Below are 11059 nucleotides of genomic sequence, written 5' to 3' on the forward strand. Positions count from 1 at the left end.
TTAAAAACACTTTAATAATAAAAAACATAAATGTACTAGTTGGTTTCAGGAGTGCTCTTTACAACCATCAAACTCTGTGTTGTGTTGTGTGTGTGTGTGTGTGTGTGTGTGTGTGTGTGTGTGTGTGTGTGTGTGTGTGTATGATGGTCAAAATTGTCCTTTAAGCGTAAGACTAAATGTATCATACTATTAATGTGGACATACAGACATAATGAAGTGACAAATACTTATAGCTCAGGTCAAAGAAAACCTCTGTAAAAATAACTGACCATTGTCAGTCTTCCTAAATTAAGGTTGTGTCAATTTTGGAAAATATTCTTCTTTTTATCAGTTTATTATTGTTTTACATTTGGATGACTAGTAGCCTTCATTATATGTTGTTATAAAATAAATGAGCAGAAAAACAGAATTCATTTGTGTTTTTGTGTGCATGTGTGGGGGGAAAGAAGTCAATAATTAGGTTTTTAAGAATATAACAAATTGATTGTGTTACAGTAGAAGTAAGATTAGCCTATAGCAGAATACTGTGGTGTTTCATGGTTTGAGGTGGCTGCTGTGTATTAGCTGGTGGTGTTTATGCCTGCAGGCAGTCCTCGGTTGCCCAGGAAACACAGATGGTGGATGAAGGGCGCGCATACAAAAGACCATAAACCTGTGGCAGCAGCTGGAGACCGAGACCACTGATTAATTCAGGTCTGCGCAGTCCCGCTCAGTCAAAGACATCGCTGTTCTGTTTAATACCTTCCATCCATTTCCTTTGTCTCAGGGCTTCCGTCTCCACTTTATCCTGTTTTCCCCGGACTGGACTCCCGTCAGTGCGCAGCTGTTGTTGGCTCTCATCTGCTTGTCTCAGCTCTGCAGCCATGTAGACGACGCTCCGCCGTGGCTCATGTTAGTGCGTATCGTGTAGGTCCAGAAGGCGACCAGTCTTTCACTGCAGGCGAAATCCCTGCACACACACACACGGCGTGTGTTGGCGGGCTAGGAGGCTTGTTCCCAGCATGAAGAAGAAGAAGAAGACGACGAAGAAGAAGAAGATGTGATTCCTAACACTCCTGTCGCTCCATTTGATGCTGCGGGACAGGTGCATGTGCAACCTGGAGATCACTGGTAGGAAAAACCATCCTATAGTTCTCATTCTGCTGTTTTTATCGCGCCCATTAAACTAGTTACATTTGATTAATCTTTTATCAGATTAACATTAATTCATTTAATTCCCTGCAGATGAGGGCCTAGTCTGTAGAAAATGTATTTCCTCAACCTGACATGCATGCAGGGTTAATGAATATTAAATATGCTTATTTATAGAGAAGCTATTTAACACGGTTTGTTAACAGTCTATTTAAGCTTTATGTAGCCTAATCTTCGACAATATCGTTGCTGCAGGCAGTGCTACAACATACTACAGCCTACAGGGTCTACATTTCCAGATAGGGCTGTGCGTCCATCTATATTGCATTTCTGCACTGCTTAGCCAGATTAAATGATTCAAAAAATGACTTCAACGTTAGCTGTGGTTTCCTTGTATTGTTGTATTTGTTTAGTTTTTAGGTAATTATAAGGTAAATTAGTCCACAATCACCTGCTATAACAGCAGTTATAGGTATTTATGGAATATTATATGCTTTTGGTTTTTAGGTAACCTTGTGATTCATCTACAGGGCTGCTGACGTGTTACCGGTATGGAGACTTGGAGGATCCACATGGGAACCATCATCTGGACAGGTTATGTGTACAGGCTGGATTATCTTTATTAAAATCAACAAGAAGGTTCAATTTCACTGTCACACAATATCAGTTTGATAAATAATATCACCAAATCCTATCTCAAATGATTGATATCTTGTAGTAGTGGGTGTATTTTAGTCTTGTTTGTCTCTAGACTAGATTAAAAAGCAGTAAGGAGAGAAACAATAAAACCAAAGAACAAGTGATCCCTGGGGTAGTTTGGGAGGACAGTTGGGTTGCGTCCCACTTTTTCTGCTGCTTTGTGTTGTGTGTTCCTCTCCAGTTACACTGATGAGAAAGCAGATCGGGACTCGCACCGGACCTCATTGTACTCCTGACGGCATCGCTCCATCACCCTCTACTGTGTTGCCTCACAGGCTGTTACAGGATCTCTCGGTAGATTTACACCACGGTGACTTTTATTTCCCTCATATTCCCTTTACACTCTACATTGTGCCTTGTTAGGTCTGGATGAATATAAACTGCAGTGCCAATTTTTACAGACTGTATATGGCTTTTGCTTTTTTTTCCCTGTGTATGTGTGTTAATGTGTTTCTGGCTGAGAGTGCACATAAATAGGGAACAGATACAACATGGGAGATTAGTGATGTGTTAAAACGCTGCCATATTTCCTGTTATATGCTGCTATCCTTCTCAGGATTATGGTTAAGAGGAGAGATAAACCAACCTGAAAGTGGAGACTGTGACCAAATCAGATTAGCATAATCTGCTTTTCACATTCATTATTCAACATTATGCAGGATTATCCATGAAAAAATGTTTGCCTGTTTGTCAGACCAGTTATGAGGAAAAATATGTCTTTAAAATCATGTCACATAAAAGAGGCCAGCAGGAATCTAAAAAAAAAAAAAAGAAAATCACAACATTCAGTACTTCTTCATTTACTTTAATTTGTAACAGCTCTTATGTAATTTGTCTGCAGTGTTTGATGCCCGGTGCCATTTCTGCTGTATCTTCAGAGGATCCATGCTCAAGTGTCTGAGATGACTTCTGCTGCTTTTGTGCGTCAGTGAAATAGGCATGGAAGAGTTCATCACTGCTTTGTGTTCATTGTTAGTGCGATTCATTTTTTTTAGCAGAGATGTTTACCACAGGTGGTGTTTTGAGTACAGGATAATACGTAACAATGTTCTTCCCTGGCTGTGAGTAATACTAACGTCGCTCTATCCGCTCCTGCGCTCTTTTTGGCTGATCAAAAACACTGACGCTGCAGCTACCAATCACCTCTCATGCTTGTTTTTCTAGCTGCTGTCTGCAGTGACCTCTTCACACTGTCGCCTTGGTTACTCTGCCTAACACCTCACTCACTTCTCCTTGTATAAGACACTTTAAATTCACTAGAAATGGTGTTTTAATGGTGCCGCCCTGTCTGTTAACTCCTCACCAGACCCAGAACTGGAAATCTCCGACATTTCAAGCTTGTAATGTTAGAAAAAAAACCTGCTTACACGCATATTGTAGTGTGAGAATGACTAGTTCTCTCACATTGTGACAATCTGTAATTAACACAGTATGTTTACTTAGTTTGTGGTGTGATACCAACTATTTTTACATGTACTTTATACAGTATGTACAGTGTGTATTTTACTGTAGTGTGTGGGCGTATGTGTCTGCGTGAGTGCATGTGTGTGTGTGTGCGTGTGTGTGTGTGTGCATGTGCTGTATTTGTGTGTGTTTTTGTTCCTGTATGTGTGCATGTGTATTCATGTCTGTCTGATAAAACATATATATATAAATATATATCATGGGCTTGAGTTAAAAGCTGCTTTTCAGTGATTTTTCTCATAGCTGCAAATTTTTTCAAAATGCCTGAAGCTCTCCTTTAAGACACTGAATGTACCAGACAAGGGGCAAAATATTTCCAAAAGATTCTTAGCATTTGTTACAACCTCTCTGAAGTACCAGTTAGGTGGGGATTCTTGTGGTTTAGATAATCACAAGAATGTTGCTGAAAATTAATAGTGTGTAGTTTTCTAAATGAGGCCTGCTGGCATTAATTAAATTGTCTCAATGCTTACAGCCCCATCATCTGATACTCAAGCAAATTACAGCAAATGCTAATAATTATGCGCAAGTGGTATTTTACCCAGGTCTGGCTCGTACTAACAGAATCTCACTAATATCTAACAATACTAATGTCTGCTAACAGTAAGATGATTACTAACCTGTACTCTGAATGCTGATGGCTGGCCTTGTTCTTTCTAACCCACTGACTAACCCTCTGCTTTATGCCCGCAGTCTGATGCACACACTCCTCTCTCATGATCCTGCAATCCTTCTTCCCCAAATGACCGATTCAGATTAATTATAACAGATGAAAATCAATGAAAAATGCTAACATGTCAAGAAGGGTTTCAGGACTTGGGAAGGAAACTGTTATTAACCACAAGATGAAAAGAGGAGCAGAAAACAGCTGCCAATATCAGATTGGGTTGACCACATACTTAAAAAAAAAAATCTGTCATGACTGATTATCTGATTTCAAATGACTACTGTGTCAGACTTCACAAAGGCTAAATTCACGTCCTCAGAGACCCAGCTTTGTGTCTCTGTCTGTGTGCTGTGTGGTCAACCTTTGCAGGTGAGTGCCTGGCTTGTTGTCACCACAGATAATGCAGTAAGACACAAGCCAAGCAAACCTCAGCTCCACTACTAACTCCTTATGGTGTTGATACTAACAGCGGTGAGGCTATAAAGGTCCACCTGTTGCCCTTACTAACATCTTTCGTTTTCTCTGACTAAAACTATTTTATTCTTGATATGTGTAGTCAAATTATTCTGTCTCTTTGTTCAGATCAAAGCATGCCCTGTTTCTAGTATGTGCTTTTTTTTTTTTTATCAATGGGCAGTCCTACTGAGAACTAAGCCCTTTAACTCTTAACTGATCAATGGAAGTCCTTATAAACAAGCTAGACAGTTTTGTGCTCTCAACAAGCAGCTAACCTCTCCTACAGTTACAGTAAATTAACATATACTAACCAAAGGGCTTTTAATAGCTCTCAGCAAACTAACAAACTAACCCACTAATAAACTAATAATCTAACAAACTAACTATAATCACTAACTTTCTGCTAAGTGACAGAATCAGTGGCACCCTGAAATTGAGGAGTTGCATCACTTATTGAATGTACTAACAGGATTGAATGTGCCTGTATGTGTAAGTGTGTATGAAAGTGAGCGCAAAAGAGAGAGAGAGAGAGGGAGAGGGAGTGTGTGTGTTTGTTTGTGTGTGTGTGTGAGAGAGAGTGTGAGTGTGAGTACAACTGTAAGCAAATTCCAAATTGGATGAGTGACCTTGATTTGTTCTGTTAAAGGAAAACTGAACATACAGATGCAGATGACATTCATCAGAGCAATTTAGGTCAAATGTATTTTACAATGACTCTTTCAGTCTACATGAGCGGCCAGTTGAAAACTATTAACCTTGAACCTCTTAAAATATACACTGTATGGAAGAATCCTACATGTAAAGAAAAAAATTTAAAGATCCCCTCCAGATATGTTTTAAGACATGTAAAAAATACTCTTCTTGGAATATATTTATATATGTATGTATGAATATAATGTATAGGTTTTCCACAAAAAAGTTCAGTTAACCAGTTATAAATGATTAAAGTTACATCACATATTGGACCACAACTTGTTTCTAAACTGGTTGTGATGTCACAAATCAAACTCAGATTTAAGGTGAGCGCAGAGAAACTTTCACACTTCAGCAGATAAATGTGAAAACAGCCTTCTAGTGTCAAAATCTGCACATACATCATTCTGCACAGTGAAGTAACAACAAGCAAAACACATTTATGACTGGAGGGGGACTTTAAATTACACAACTGTTTTTTTTTTTTTGTACCTGATTCTGATGTCTTATACTTTTTCTAATCTCCTGCTATGTAATATTTTTCCCACATAAACATATTTTATTGTATTGTCTCTTGTCTCAATTAATCACACACAAAAGATTGCAACCAAGTGGGTTTAATACAAAGGACCTCATGCAAGAAAGCATTCAAATTGCCTGCAACAACAACAACAAAAGGTAGAGTCCTGCTCAGGAACATGCTTTCTGCACCCAGCCAGGAAATTACAAGGTATTTTATTTCTATGGTAATATGTAGTGGCAACTCCAGGAGCGCCATTATCCTAAATAACATTTTTAGTCTCTTGATTGCTGTAATCATAGTGAAGCATGATTACTGTCACCGCATGTTCAACACATGCAGAGTCTTGCAGTATCTGTTTACAACACCTGTGGCCACCTACGATATGCCAACACACACAAACATGTTTTTAGTTCTAGTGAGGACACTCATTGACATAATGCACTCCTTAGCCCTTTACTCTAATTTAACCCTAACCTTACCGTTAACTGAACCTGAACACAATTCTAACCAAAACTAAAAAAAACAAGTCTTAACTATCAAAAACTTTGAAGGTCTGCCCTAAAGTGAGGACTGACCCAAATATCCTCACTTTGCTAAAATATCCTCACTCCCCAGGTCTAAAACTCTAATTGGTTCTCACAAAGATAGACATACAAGTACACACACACCGCCATAAAGAGCTTCTAGTAGAGCAATACTGCCAAATCGAGAGAGATTACATCATTTTTAATAACCTGTTCATGGTTAATTAATGCCAGGTACTTTTGTTTATGGTATCTGGATTTGAACTCTCTGTCTCTTTTGTCCCAGAGGAGATGTTCTTTCCTTTTTCTTGGAATAGGAAAATATTTGGACTATAATATTATGAAATTTAATTAAAAAAATCCACATGTACTTGTTTCATAATAAGATGTTCTACAACGTGTTTGTAAGTACACGGATTAGGATTTTTTGAGTTTGCATGTTCAAGATTTATTCATGTTTACAGGTGGCACAAGATCATCATGTCATCTCTGAATTAAAACGCATTACATACACATATACATCCTCATATACACAACATGTTACTTGATGGGAGTATTTCAAAATGTTCATGGCTGCAATATTACAGCAGGGGGCAGCAACTTATCAGGTTAGAGGATTTGATGGTTTTTGGTGCAGTGGATCCTGTTTCGTCAGCGTAAAGGATGTTCTGTTTTCTATAAAATATGCACACGGTCTAAACTTTAAAGCAGCAAATTAATTAATTAAAAAAGTACAGTTTTCACCTAAAACAAATCACAACACCAAGGACATGCACAGTTTTATGGATTTATACTCTGAACTGAGGGAATGTATTATTTCTTTGTGATAGATTTTTCTCTGATACATTGTGCGGCAGCTGTTAAATGTAGGCCTACCTGTTATCAGACTACTTTTCCATTTCTAGTCAGTGCATACTCAAAAAGTTTTAGGGAGAGGTGCAAATCAATCTTTGCTAATAATCTTCCTCTCCATCACTTGGTGCTGGTTGAGATTGAGAGGGGTGTGAGCTGTGCACACTGCGGCAGTGACCAATAACTGTAAATCCCCAACACTGAAAACCTTGACCACTGTGTCTAATTATCTTATTTTATTTATTGTAAACTGTTTTGTGCGGCTTAAATAAACTCCAAAAGTGTAATACAGGTTTGTATGTGTAAAAGAGAGAGACAGAAAGCGGGATTTGTGTCGCTCATTGACACCTACACCTACACACACACCTCACCAGACCTTCATTCCAGCGTCCTCTTTGCTTGTGTCAGACTGAGGGAGCTCTACCCCCCATTTGAGCCCGATGTGATCCAGATGACGGGGGTTTCCATAGGTAGGAGCAGCGGGGTCTGGGGTCTTCATGGGTCATCTGTAATTCACCGCAGAGCTCAGAGAGCAGAGTCTTAACACACACAAAACTCCTCACAGAACAGTGAGGCTCCACTTAAAGTCTTAAATATCACACAAACTCCAGTTCAAAGGCAGGTATGTTGGGATGAAAAACATTAATCGCCTTAATGACGTTCTCTGGTGAATGGCTAGTTTTGCAAGTCTTCGAAAACACACTAATATGTGACTTTACGGGGACTTGGATGCTGCAGAAGCATTTGTGGCCCAGAGAGAAAGAGCCGTATGGTAACAGTGTGGGCTGACAAGGAATAATTCCACAATTATCTCATCGTTTCAGAATTTCTGAGATTTTACCAATTATCTATTTCCGTCTGACTATTTCCTTGAGTAAAATGAGGAATGTCTGTGTGCAGTGCATGTGTGTGTGCATGTGTGCGTGTGTGTGTATGTGTGTGATCCAGAAGCAGTTCTCTGTAACCAGAGCCTCCATCACAGGGAGGATGTCTGCTGGAATAACAGCTCACTGCCTCCAATGGAATTTGTCTGTAAGCTGTAAAAGATGGCGAGGGAGAAGAAGAAAAGTAAGCTTGGGAAGTATTTCTCTCTGTGGCGCTGTAATCAGCAGCGCTCGGCCCTGCAGAGTTTAAAATAGTAAATCCGCTCAAAGACAGTTCAAGGGCTGAACAGAGATTGCTCTCCCTGCAGGTATGTGTGTCTCTGTGTGTGTGTGTGTGTGTCTGCTTGTAGTTCAAATGAAGATGTGAGAGACTGGTTATAATATTCTTGAGGTTTTCTGTTTTTAGGGTACAAGTCTTATGTAGGCCTGCTGCACCAGTATATTCAGTGTTGTGAAATGCACTGTAGTTTACCATCTTAAACAGTGTGTACTGTTTGCAAATACACATACACCAGTATAATTTAGTGGTGACAGTGAGATCCTGTATGTCTAAATTTATCCACTGTTTGGGTAGATAGGGAGAGATGGAGCCTAACATGCTAAGAAAAATCATACAAAGACTTGGCAAATGTCAAATGCAAGCATGATTACTGACTCCACTAAAACTAAGACAAAAACATGCTTAAAAATGTCTCTTTACCAGAGTTGCATCTTACAGAACCTGTATTGTGCTAACACCAGCAGGCATTAAGTTAAGAAACATGACTCATTTTGTGTGAAAAAATTGCACTTCAAAACCTGATTGAGCTTTCAAGTTTTTTGTAGAGATGTGTTTTATGCTTCTTCTAAAATCTTCATCTTCTAAAATCCAAATTTGCAACCAAACAAAATATATTTCATTCGCATTTTTCTTATTTTCAGTAACTGCGTATTTCTTCGTGTCTTATAAAGCTGGCTGGTATTCTGTCACATAGCAGATACAGACAGACTTCAGAGCTCCTGGCCAACACTCGTATTATTTTGGGCCCCAACACAAGTACTGGAGAGCAGGATTGGAAGTGGAGAGAGCGGCAGAATTTGGGTCAGGGGTTGCAGGTCTTTAAATGTACAATAGGGGCTTTAACACGAGGGCAGGGGGAGTTCACGAAAATGGTTTGCAGACTTTTAAAACATTTGAAGAAGAGGAAAATCTAAGCTAATCTCTCTGAACAGGGCAATCTCTGTCTTAACCAGGCTGCAGGTTCTTCAGAGCAACAAAACATCCAAGGACTGACATGACTCAGTGTCTGCAGAACCACAAAACATAATGTGGTTCAAGTATTTTGGAAAATTTGAAAGCATGGAAACCTTGTTCGCCCTCATGTTGATGTAAAATTACTTGCATACTTGCAGCAGTGTTTTCTGCAGTGTTATCCCTGCTACTTTTCTCTCCACTGATTCTTGCTTCATGTCCTCTGTCTGCTTCTAAACTTTTAAATCATCTTTCATTAAACTGTTGGACACAGGATCTGCTTCTATTAAGCAGTTTGACACATGATCTACTTGGTCACACCATTTCCTCTTCTCTCTCGTCTCTTTCTTCCACACACTAAGTCCTGTTAATAGTGTGAAAATGGTGATATTAAGTCAGAGACCAGGCGCTTCCTAAATGTCTTTCTTTTCCCTGCCTGCAGCCAACATTCAGAGTCTAGATAAGCGGACAGTCAGAGAGGACCAATCTGTCCTGTTGGCTGGCGAATGATGGACAGTAATTAAAAGTTAGCTAATAACCTCTTCACACCTGACATTTCAACAGGGAGGTCCCGGACACCATTATCTACATATAGATTAAACAGCGTAATTGGCAGGGAGATAGGGTTAGGAGGATCGCGAGAGGAAAAGGAGAAAAAAAAAGAGGCCAGGCCATCGCCAAACCATTAAGCAGAATATCTGAGTGACACTCTGATTTTGCTCCTCTTGCTAATGCGACAGGAATTGAGCTGAACTAAAATGCTAAATGAATGAAGCCTATCTCGGTGTGGTTATTACCGGGGCAAACATCGGCCATGGAAAATAGCTTTAATTTTATAATAATTGCTAGATGGACGTGACTCGTTAGAGACACAATATGAGAGCGAAAAGAGGGAGAGAGAGTGGAGGAAGGGAGGAGGAGAAACTTGGACCTTCTGAGGATGAATGCTGTTAGTTGGGCTGCAGCATTTGTGCTCCCACACACTGCAATTTACACAAACTCATTGATAAGCGATACTGTGGACTGATGAGATGGAAATGGAGGGAATCAGCATTAGCATTGTGGCAATATGAAATTCTTCATTTAGAAACTCAAAAGTCCCTTAATGAGTTTCTACACAGGTTATAGCCACACTTTTCATAGCTCCCATAGGTTTGCATTCAACTGTAATAGGCTTTTTCGCATTCTCAGCACAAACATCACATCATTACATGCAACATTTCTGATGGCTTTACTGTTCTGTTTAGTTTAAGATTTCCAATGGGAACTGTTGTCATCCAGTGTCTCCATTAAAGCTTTTAATCTGTTTATTTACTAGTTTGCCATCTTAAGGATGTTTTGGGAAATATTATTTGCTTTCTTGCTTACAGTTAATGATGCTACAGCAAGTAGCTGGTTAGCTTAGCTTAGTATAAAGAAGCAGTTGGAAACAGTTAGCTTATGGCTCCATCCAAAGAGTAAAATAATCAGCTTTCAATTCAGCAGCTCTAAAAATATATAATACCAATTAACATGTTATATCTCATTTGTTTAGTCCATAAAAAAACAGGAGTCCTGTTGTCACCATGAGGTTGCCAAGCAACCAGTGGTGATACCACAAGGTAGGCTACTGCACCTGGTCAAAGTCCAGCACATAACATAATTTTTACACTTTGGTTTACATGTGGATTAAACGAACAAAATGTGCTTACAAGCTTTAGCGATGCTAATATGTAGATTTATTTTAACCTCTGGACAGAGCCAGGCTAGCTGCTGCTGTTCTAAGCTAACCATCTCCTGACTGCAGCTTCATATTCAGCAGACAGATGAAAGTGGTATCGATCTTCTCGTCAACCTCTCGGCAAGTAAGCGAATAAGCATATTTCACAAAATGTCAAACTATTCCTATAAGCTTTCACAATGCTCTCACTTGCAGAAGGAAATATTTACCTTTTA

The 11059-nt window shown here is 39.3% G+C and overlaps 1 long non-coding RNA gene across 4 annotated transcripts; it reads left to right on the top strand.

Moving 5' to 3' along the window:
- Positions 1 to 189: 189 nt before the first annotated feature.
- Positions 190 to 5063, top strand: LOC121903940. 4 transcript variants are annotated; one of them, XR_006098143.1, is made up of 4 exons: positions 190 to 693; positions 767 to 1110; positions 1662 to 2124; positions 2672 to 5063. It is a non-coding gene; the product is annotated as an uncharacterized LOC121903940 (long non-coding RNA). The 4 variants fall into 4 exon arrangements; XR_006098144.1 differs by having other exon boundaries at positions 196 to 1110; positions 1639 to 2124; XR_006098142.1 differs by having other exon boundaries at positions 196 to 1110; positions 1662 to 2140.
- Positions 5064 to 11059: the final 5996 nt, after the last annotated feature.

This window comes from Thunnus maccoyii, chromosome 9 (genome assembly GCF_910596095.1).
Source record: "Thunnus maccoyii chromosome 9, fThuMac1.1, whole genome shotgun sequence".
Classification (NCBI taxonomy): Eukaryota; Metazoa; Chordata; class Actinopteri; order Scombriformes; family Scombridae; genus Thunnus; species Thunnus maccoyii.